Below are 10875 nucleotides of genomic sequence, written 5' to 3'. Positions count from 1 at the left end.
CGGATTCGTCGGTGAGGTCTTCGTGGTAGACCCTCGGTTGGGATGGCGGGGCCGGTCGTGCCTCTTGCGTTGACCTCTCGGCGGCTTCGGTTGCCAGGGCTTCCTCCAGAGCAATCTGGAACGTGAGGTCTTTTTTGGCGTAGAGGCGTTGTTGCAACATCTCGTCCCTCAGGCCACCGACGAGGCGGTCACGAAGCATGTTCTCCAATTCTGAGAAGTTGCATAACCGGGCGGCTTGGCGGAGGGAGGTCACAAACCCAGTTATGGTTTCCCCCAGGGCTTGCCGTTTTGCGTAGAAGGCATTTCGGCAAGCTACCACCGAGGGCTGTGGTGAGAAGTGCTCCTTCAGCCGTTCCATTATTGTTTTGTAAGAGACGGTAGCGACATCTCTAGGTGCAAGGAGAGCCCGGGCGATTTCAAACGTCTCCTCTCCACAGACGCTGAAGAATGTCGCCCTCTTCATGGCATCGTTGGTGACTTCTTTCGCTTGCAGGAGGAAGTTGAAACGGGCGGCGTACCCTTCCCAGTCTCCTGATGCTGGTTTGAATGGCGAGAAGCTGCTGTCGGTTGCCATTCTGGGTTCCTTGGGTCCTGGAGCTGAAGCCTGGATGCACGGTGCGATGCAGCGGTGCAGCAGGTGGCGGTGCTGCGGTGCAGTGCGTGGTGGCAGTCAGCTCAGCAGGATCCCACCTTCGTCGCCAGTGAAATATACTCGGAGTCAAGAGTGAATTTCATGCTCTTTATTCAGCTCATAGTCATCAAGGAGGAGAAGAGAAGACGAATGGCTCTTTCCCCAAAACCATCTGCTTATATACATTATTTACACAATGGGCCTTGCGTGATTGGCTACTTCAGGGCTACACCTGTGGGCCAATTATATTGTGGATTGACTTTTGCCTGCAGCCTGATTGGCTGCTCCTACAGGCCAATCAGGTAGCAGATTCACTTCTGCCAGCCGCCTGATTGGCTGCTCCAGCAGGCCAATCAGGTTGCGGATTCACTTCCACCTGGAGTTGGATTGGGTAGCTCCCGCTGATTCTGAATCCTATTGTTCTAGGATTCAGCTCAGTACATAACAGGGAGGCTGCAGAAAGGCTCCAGGCAGCACACCCTGCCTTGGCTTGCCCCACCCCCATGGGCAACTCGCTCCACCCCCGGCTTCAGGGCGTGCGCACTGCCCTGGGCACCCAAGCATCTAGCCACGCCACTGCCTTCAATGGCTCGAGGGCCAGATAACTCCATAGCCTCCAACATTTCTCCCATGAAAATAGGGATGTCTTAAGGAAAAGCGGGACATTCTGGGGTCAAATCAGAAACACGGATAGCTTCTTTAAACCCATGTAAAATAGGGACACTTGGTGGGTCTGGCGTTGACTGTTAAACCACTATCAGGATTGTAGCTCTTTGAGGGAAATGGGGGTTTCCTAACAACTCACAGCACCCTAAACAAGCTACAGTTCCCAGAATTCTTTGGGGGGGGAGCCATCAAAGTGGTATGATACTGCTTTAATTGTATAGTGCAGATGGGGCCTAATACAACCTGCATACCCTGTAAAGGATCTTTTTCTTTGCCAGTCCTGCTTCATTCTATTTTCACGGCTTGACCAACTGTCTTCTGTCTCCTTTCATGTCAGAGGAAACTTCATTTCTGCCTTCTCTGATCATGCTCAGCTCGCTTTTTAGAGACTGAAGGTAGCCCATCTGAAGAAACCTTGTGTGACAATGATGTGTCTTTTACAATTTGGACATAAACCACCAAGTTACAGTTTTCGGCTGTTGTGGGTTTAGAAGAGGCCCATTTGCGTTATTTTCCATTGTGAACATGCCTGTTTCGTCGTGTAATTGTGTTTTGATCTTAATTTATCATTGCAGCCACAGCTTTCCTTCAAAAGCTCGAGACCCCAGGAAGGAGGAGGAGGAATCCCTTTGAATTTCTATCTGGCTTTTAAAAAATGCATAACCGGGCCATCAATATTTCATATGCTCTCCTGCATCATTTTACCTCACAGGATCCTGTCGTTGGCCAAACTTGTGTTTCCTGAAATGCCGTGAAGTTTTATTGGCCAAGTACAGGTGTCATTTTTAAAGAAGGGGCTGGAGGGGGGAAAGTGAAGTCTGCCCTGTCACTCAGACTTAAGCTAGAGAAAATGAAGCAGCAGGTGCACTAAATATTCATGAAAATCTAAGGCAATTTGAGGAGTGGTATACATTATTTTATGCATCTGCAAAGGTGGTACATGAAGGGATCCCTATTCCAGTAGTTTTCCACACACTTAAAAATATACTGTGCTGTAGATAAAGCATATAAATTGCAATATTTTAAACCACAGGCTGCTGATTAGATGTAGATTTATGCTTTATGTTCCTTTTCTTTTGGGATACTTTGCTCCAAATGATTTTGCTAACTCCACTAAACACCATTCTACTCCTTATCATTTAAACAGAACATTGCATTTTGCGCAGTGTTTTCCGCTTGTCTTCACAAAAACAATGCATTTCTATCCCCCCCCCCATTTTACAGATGGGACAACTGACTTTTTCTACTGCATCAGAAAGTACCTACATTCACAACACCCCAGGTTTACAACCTACTTAATTGCATATGGCAAGAAGTGCCATGAAAAATTACCCAGAAATTTAAACTATCCATTTTAAAATAGCATTTCATGTATAATTTTTTGGCGTGTGATCTTGTTAGTACTTCCAGAGACCCTCGTGCCAAATTTTTAACACCTGTGCTATTTGAAGTGAGATGTGAGAGAAGAATTTGACTTCATTTTTAAGTATAACATTTCATTTTTATTCTTTTTAAAGGGAAACGGTTTGAAAGGATTTCCAGTTGCTGGCAATTTTCACCTTTAATGAGGAGTTAGCTGTCTCAAACTAAAGAGAAGACATGGCATGAACTACCCCCTTCTGTCTGATTGCACTCAATTGTCCTTCAGACGCTTGTTAGTGGAGATTTTGTCAACCATGTTCCAAATGATCAGCACTTGCTGACGCAATAATTCTCCGGTGAAGTGTGCTTGAAGGATGTGAAACTTTCAACGGAAGCATGACCTTTCCATGTTTCCTATTGTTTAATAAATAGCATGTATGCAAAAGCAGACAGGTGCACCAACATCACACATCCGTGAAGAAATGCACGCTGAAGTTTATATATTATATCTGACATTCTATTTTCTTCTGCCTCTGTTGCAGCATAGTCAGAGCAGAAATTACCACTCCTTGGAGTTGTCACTTTCCCATTTAATCAGATGGCTGATTGCTATATACCATTAGGGGTGGGTTTCTTTTTTATTTCTCCCCCCCCCTTTTTTTAGTAAACATCCCTTTATGGGTTATATATAATCACTTACCTTGAGAGGCCATGAAGCTGCCTGATTCACTTCTTCAAAGGAAGCCAGGTTAAAAGAAAAGGCTTTTCTTGTTGCAGCAAGGGAGGGGGAAAAGCACAGCATGCACAAACTTCAGAAGGTGTCTGTCTACTTCATGTCAGGTTACAAAAGAACGGCAAAGAAACACATCGCCTTTCTCGTATTTCTGATCACTGCATTTTATGGGTATGGACAACAGGGGGAGACGATGCTTGCAATCAAGATACACACACACACACACACACACACACAGGAGCAAGAAAAATAAACAGAGCGCATAAAGAAATTAAATTGGCCGATTCTGTGCCTGCCTTCGCTTGGAATTCAAACCAACCTTTTGATTCTATGTGTTGTTTGTTTTTAGATCTCAGTAGTCTACACCTCCAGAAGGAGCATCAGCAAAAGAAGCATGGTTGGTGACTTGATGTCTACCCAAAGCTAAACACAATGTTTTCAATAGTACAGAAGCATGTGGCACATATGTGCAAGACGGGAGGTTTCATCCTCCTGTCATCCTTTATGGAATGAAATTGTTTTCCAAGCTAAAATGCCCTGCGCACTGGAATTCAAGAAACTGCTATGGAAATGGGATTTAAGTATGGAGATCTGGCTTCACAATAGAGACCAAATCAAAAAAAGCTAATGGTAGCTCTAAAAGCATTGGGAGAGAGTAACCTTGAGTTGTGCCAGCTCGTATTTCTAACTCAAGTGACCAAGTTGCCATGGAGATTGTATCGTATCTATGTGTGAATCACACAGGCATGATTCACAACTGTTAAGTGACCACAAAAAGGGCAATGCAGGAAAAGGCTGTCATGTAATACCTGGCAGACTGAAAGCCACAGTAATTATCATTCATAGTTATCTACCCTCATATCTTTTTTGTACCTTTAGCTCCCTCTCAAGGTCATTATATCTAAACGGAAGTCCCATTGCAGATGATACGGCAAGCTCATGTTGCTCTCCCCTCTTCCCACTTATTCATAAAATAGTATGGAATTCATATTTCTCCCATTTGCACTCAAAAGTCCAATGCATAATTGATTTAACCTACTGAACACATTGGCACAAGATGCCCGCTAGCTTAGGATAACAGGATGGCATATTCCTTTTTATTTATTTGTTCACCATTCTAAGAAACCAACAAATAAACGAAATCAGTCCAGTTTTGAAAAGTTCATGCTCCCATCGTGATTCAAAATGGCACCCAGTTGTGCCCCAGTATTGCTCCTTGATCTCAGGGAATACTGTGCAAAACATGGTTACGATATCTTTAGAGGTTTGCACAGCAAACAGACAAAAAGCTTTCCAAAATATCCAGCATTCCTGAATGGCCTCCATGTGATAAAAATAATGTGTAGACCAACCTGCAGTTGCCCTCCAGACAGTAGCAGCTGGTGGGGTGGTATGGGCGGGGGGGGGGGGGGGGAGGTAAAGGTCCTCCGGATGGTTAAGACCAATCAAAGGCAACTATGGGGTTGTAGCACTCATCTTGCTCTCAGGTCAAGGGAGCCAGCGTTTATCCACAGACAGCTTTCTGGGTCATGTGGCCAGCATGACTAAATTGCTTCTGGCGGAACGGAACACTGTGACGGAAACCAGAGCGCACAGAAATGCCATTTACCTTTCCACCACAGTGGTACCTATTTATCTACTTGCACTAGCGTGCTTTCGAACTGCTAGGTTGGCAGGAGCTGGGACAGAGCAACTGGAACATACCCTGTCATGGGGATTCGAGGACTCTGTTGCTGACCCACACCAACCCATTCCAAGATGTTTCAATAGCATTTAATTGAAGCCTTAGTATAATAATAATAATAATAATAATAATAATAAATTTTTATTTTTACCCCGCCCTCCCCAGTCAAAACCGGGCTCAGGGCGGCTCACACCAATAAAATTGCAATATAACATAAAAAGCAATTAATTAAAATACAGATTAAAATACAGTATTAAAATTTAAATGCAGCCTCATTTTAAGTAGTCCATAAATCCAAGCCATGAGGGAGGAAAACACAGGGGTCAGACTAATTCCAATCCTAAATCCAACCCTAGTAACAGAAAATTAGCTAGAAACAGCCTTTCATTTGCTGTTGGATTGCAACCTCCATCACCCTTGGCCATGCTGGCTGAGACAGAGCCGTTCAACCATGGAGCAGTCTCCCTCGGTAAGTGGTGAACTCTCATTTGAGGCTTTTATCAGATGGCCATCTGTCGGGGATTCTTTAGTTGTGATTCCTACATTGCAAGGGGCTGGACTAGATGACCCTTGGGGGTCCCTTCCAGCTCTACAATTCTATGATTTACTGGAGTAAGAGAGCTAGAATGTATACTGCAGATTAGGAAGGATATTGGCATATCTAAGACGGTGTCATTGTAGTTACGCAGCTGAGTTAAGGAAGTTGTATAAAACAAGAGTTCATATTTTTTTTTAAAAAAAATGGAATTTCTTTATGAAGAAAATTCTCAAATGAGGAAAACGCCCCAGAACTTCGCTTCCTGCACAACACAATGACACCCATGGAATACACTCGCAGTGACTTTGATAAAGTGGCCTCATCAAACAAGAAGTTGCATATGAACTTGTACAGGCTTCACAAAAACATCCAGTTCAAAATCTGACCTTAGTTTTATTATTATAATTCAAGGAACATCAGTTAGTTTGGTAAGCTTTGTTGCTAAGGCCTTTCAGCTATCAAGCCATTCAGCACTGACACAGAATACTTATATCTACATGATTTGCAGTTCAAACATGTTTTACTAATGGAGTGATTTGCTCTTGAAGTGTCAATATGATTTGTTATCATTCGTGACTAATGTTCATTTGATTGTTTGGAAACTTGGTTTCTTGTTTCTTTTTTCCCCAGCAAGGAAAAAAAATGTAAAAATGAAAGCCAGCATGGAAATGAGTAATAAGAATTTAGCTTTTGCATATTTTTTGCATTGTTTTAGTAAGCGAAATTTGAAGCACCGGGTGCTCATTCTTTCCTACAAAATGTGCTTGTTTTCTTCCTTAAGAAATGAAGAAACCAGCATACCAGGCTTGATCCTGAAAAAGAAAGAGGACGCAGAAGAGTTCTCTGATGTAAAAGCATGATGCCCACAAGCCAAGCATGTATGCTAATATCCAAGTGGCAGATTTCTATGCACTATGTTTTACCTCTGTGCTCATGGTTGTATTGATAGGAAAGGATTCCAGGTCCCATCACGGGACTCTGTTAACGATCAAGCATGTTGTTTGTCATGTGAGCAAGAGCACAGGAAGTACAGTGGGAAGAATCTCTGCTTTGCATGTAGGTGCGACATCACGGGAGGGATGGTTCAACTACCCCACCCTTTGCCCTTGGAAGCCTTATAAGAAGCTGCTGCAGGCAGGGAACTGTGAGCAACGTTGTTGGAGGGGTGTTTCTAGGATTAAGGTGAAACTGTGAAGCTCCCTTGCAATTTTTGTTATTGGATGATACATGTTGTTTAACTAATCTTAGAATCATAGAATCATAGAATCATATAATTATAGAGTTGGAAGAGACCACAAGGGCCATCCAGTCCAACTCCCTGCCAAGCAGGAAACACCATCAAAGCATTCTTGACATATGCCTGTCAAGCCTCTGCTTAAAGACCTCCAAAGAAGGAGACTCCACCACACTCCTTGGTAGCAAATTCCACTGCCGAACAGCTCTTACTGTCAGGAAGTTCTTCCTAATGTTTAGGTGGAATCTTCTTTCTTGAAGTTTGAATCCATTGCTCCGTGTCCGCGTCTCTGGAGCAGCAGAAAACAATCTTTCTCCCTCCTCCATATGACATCCTTTCATATATTTGAACATGGCTATCATATCACCCCTTAACCTTCTCTTCTCCAGGCTAAACATACCCAGCTCCCTAAGCCGTTCCTCATAAGGCATCGTTTCCAGGCCTTTGACCATTTTGGTTGCCCTCTTCTGGACACGTTCCAGCTTGTCGGTATCCTTCTTGAACTGTGGTGCCCAGAACTGGACACAGTACTCCAGGTGAGGTCTGACCAGAGCAGAATACAGTGGTATACTTGTGGTATACAGTGGTTATACTTAAAGTATTGAAATGTGGGCTTTATGCTATTATGTTTTGGTTTTGCTGCTATTTGCATAGTGTTTGTTTGAAATGCATCTGTGTTTCTTTGTTATAAGCCACTTTGAACATGATTTTCTTTTGGTGGGAAAGTTACATACAAATAAAATGAATGAATGAACGAACGAACGAACGAAGTGACCATTGCTCAGTTGGAGAGCATGCAGAAGGTCCCAAATTTAATCCCTGGCATCTTCAGGTAGAGCCAGAGATTGTATGTTCAGCTTTGTGGGTTCAAAACCCACAATGGGCAAAAGATTCCTGCATTGCAGGAGGCTGGACTAGATGATCCTTGTGGTCCCTTCCAACTCTACAGTTCTATTATTCTATGATTCAAGTAGCAGGTGATGGAAAAGATACCTGACTGAAGTCCTAGAGAGCTGCTGTCAGTCAGAGAAGAGCTGGGTGAACAAATTATCTGACTAGCTACAAGGCAGTTTACTGGGTATGTTCCCACATAGTTCTTCACAGAATATACAGTTCATTTATGGAATTCACTAGGGGGGAGTGTTATTATGGTTATGAGATTAATATCTTTTTTAAACACAAGAGTAGCCGGCATCACAGAGGACAGAGGAGACAAGTGCTATCTGGCATGATAGTTAAATGGAATGGCTGTGTTCAAAGAAAGACAAGAAAGGGCTATTGCTATCATGCCTTGCTTCTGGACTTTCCAGAGCAATCTGGATTGGTAGCATTGGAGACAAAATACTTGGCTAAATAGGACTTTTTTAAAAAAAATCAGATAGGCCTATGGATTAACCAGACTGGAAATCCTTGGCTGCCCTGTGTAAGAACCTTTTCCTTTTTCCTCAGGTCTTTCTCATGGTCATCAAAGAATGCCACATGGCTTTTCATCTCCCGCTGGTTTCCCTCCATGCTCTTTATAAACAGTAGAAACAGCATGAAATTAATACATAGCACATAGTCCTCCATATTGGAACAATGTGCACAGGATGTTTATCTGCAAAAACAAATTCTGTTCTTAAGGGCAGTTTGGTCAATTTGTACTTGCACACACAAAATAATGTAACTAATTTCTATATACTTTGTTACCCTAGTGGCTAATTGCATTGATTTTGATGAATGACAAGCCAAACATTGCTGGTGTGTGTTGCAGTTGTTTATTATTATTATTATTATTATTATTATTATTATTATTATTATTATTATTATTATATCCTTTGATAATTATTAACAATAATAAACAGGGGGAAATGCTTTAAATCATAATATTCTGCAAGAAAATATGACTTGGTATAAAATTACAATATTTCTTCTATTTAAAAAGCCCCCTTCAAAACCTACTTGAATTTTCTTTTGTGGAAGATAATTATTTAATTGACAATAATGTCAGTTTCCCCAGAATTTACTTTTATAGTGATGCCAAATATTATCATATTTAGTAAGCTAGAACTAGTGGCAATGACTTGCCATTGTTCATGGAACTGATTACAGACTGATCAGTTATTTTTTTTATTTGATTAAATGGTCTGGATCATTCAAAGAAGAGAGTCCCTCTGAAAACTGTGGGATGTAACAGAACAATGCACTTAGTTACTTTATAAATCATGAAGATGAGATGCTGGGGAAAATACCTAAGGCAAAAACAATCCAAGAAGCTCTGTGATGATGATGATGATGATGCAGCTTTCAAGGGCAACAGCTACCTCTAGAGAAAGGGCAGGTCAAAAATGACACAAACTTCACAGATGGGAACAATGCCTTAGACCTTAGTGAACATGACTGATGGAGGACTTTGCTCCTGGTGCCTGGGATGCAGGGCTTCTGGATGAACAGGCATGAATGTTGACAAGAGGAAATGCTGTTGGCCTGGACCATGGATGGGGAACCTCTGGCCCACAGGCTAAACTTGGCCTGCCAGGCCTCCCAAGTTGACCCACGAGGCCATTTTGGGGAAGCCATGCCACCCATCCACCTAATGGAAGTTCTTTTAAACCACCATTTCTGCTTTGTAAGAATCATAGGGCCAGATTCAGCTAACACATGGGGTTAGTGCAAGGACTCTTGCTAGTGCAGTGGTGTTTTGTCTCCTCATGTTCCCCCTTCACCCCCACAGTTCTGCTCTGGAGGGTTGGGAGAACTCCAGAAAGGCATGCATAGCTAGGTTATTCCATCAGGCAAGCAGAAATGCTTGCATTGATGGGACAGCTGTATTAACCAGACATTTCATTCCACCCATAGTTTGTTGTCATGTCCAAACTTGGCAAACTGTGGTTTGTTCAGACCAGTTAACAAAGCTTTGCTGTCAGTTCACAATTTGCTTTGCCAATGCCAAAGGAAAAACTGAAAACAGAGAGGAGTATCTGTTTAGAGAATGTATAATCTTGTGCTTGGGAGAGGGCCTCCCCAGTTCTTCCTTCCCCCTAACAACTCTGCTTTAGAGTGCTGTCCATTCCTAAGTCATATCAGCAGGAATTGCTCCAATCCCCAGCTTCCACTCAGATTGATCTGCACGCCTAGCAACCAACACGCCACTTTCCCTACTTCACAAGGCCTGATCATGAATGTTTGGGGCATGCAGATGTGAACATCAGTGAGCCCAACCACTATATGGAAACAAAACTCCTTGTTGGGGAAAGCGTGTTCTCCAATTAAAGGAGAGCGCGGGTTGCGGAAGGGTTAAAAGACATCTCCTGGGTTGGGTGGTGGTATAGGTGTGTGTGAGTGAGAGAGAGATTGGTCCACTGACTGCTGCTGGGGTAAAAAAGCATGTAACAGTATTTGATTGACAGGGAGGGTCCTTAAAACCTTGGTTTCACTTTTGCAAAGTGCTTCGGATCTCCCTCCCGCCCACCTCTTTTTTCAGTGGTTTAATGTTACCCTGACATTGCTTTGCCTGTCATGGGGTCGCCTGCTTGGCAGGGGCCCAGTAGGAATTTTGCCATTTGGCTGATTGGCTGTTGCCATTTGGTTTTTACCTACTGCTTAGCAAATCGTCACAACTTGTTAGGTTGGCGGTTAGGCATTGGTTAATTAATTAATTAGGTTGGTGGAGGGGTATGGAAAGGCTGGGCCTACCCCTCATTAAAGTGCTGCTGCTCATAGAAGTATTCCGTTAAAGGAATCCTGTGGCTCGATGGGCTCTGTCCATACACCCCCGCAAGGGGCTGGGGCCTTACAAAAGCACGACCCTCAGGGAACATTTCCGGTTGATGGGATATAGTGGTAAGTATCCCCGCCTGTCATGCGTGATTGGCTGAAGACATACTGCAAAGGGGCTGAGTTTTGCTGTTTGGAAATGTATTTATACTCTGCACATGCACATGTGGGCATGCAGATAGAGAAGCATTATTCTCCAGCATCATCATATTGCTCCTGTCTGACAGAAACAATAAACTTGTTCTTATAATTTTGCAACTTTTGCTGCCTG

At 43.1% G+C, this 10875-nt stretch overlaps 1 protein-coding gene across 2 annotated transcripts in view; it reads right to left on the bottom strand.

The window, feature by feature from the left end:
• The window catches only part of LOC118093799 (phospholipid scramblase 1), a 60105-nt gene extending 53883 nt beyond the window's left edge, over positions 1-6222 (bottom strand). For both annotated transcript variants that reach the window (XM_060274496.1, XM_060274497.1), the window contains exon 1: positions 6218-6222. The gene's annotated coding sequence lies outside the window, so the exon portion shown is untranslated. The remainder of the gene's footprint in view (positions 1-6217) is intronic.
• Positions 6223-10875: the final 4653 nt, after the last annotated feature.

Source organism: Zootoca vivipara, chromosome 5, assembly GCF_963506605.1.
Source record: "Zootoca vivipara chromosome 5, rZooViv1.1, whole genome shotgun sequence".
NCBI classification, from domain to species: Eukaryota; Metazoa; Chordata; class Lepidosauria; order Squamata; family Lacertidae; genus Zootoca; species Zootoca vivipara.
Note: the sequence above shows the minus strand (reverse complement) of the source record. Positions and strands in the feature narration are given on the sequence as shown.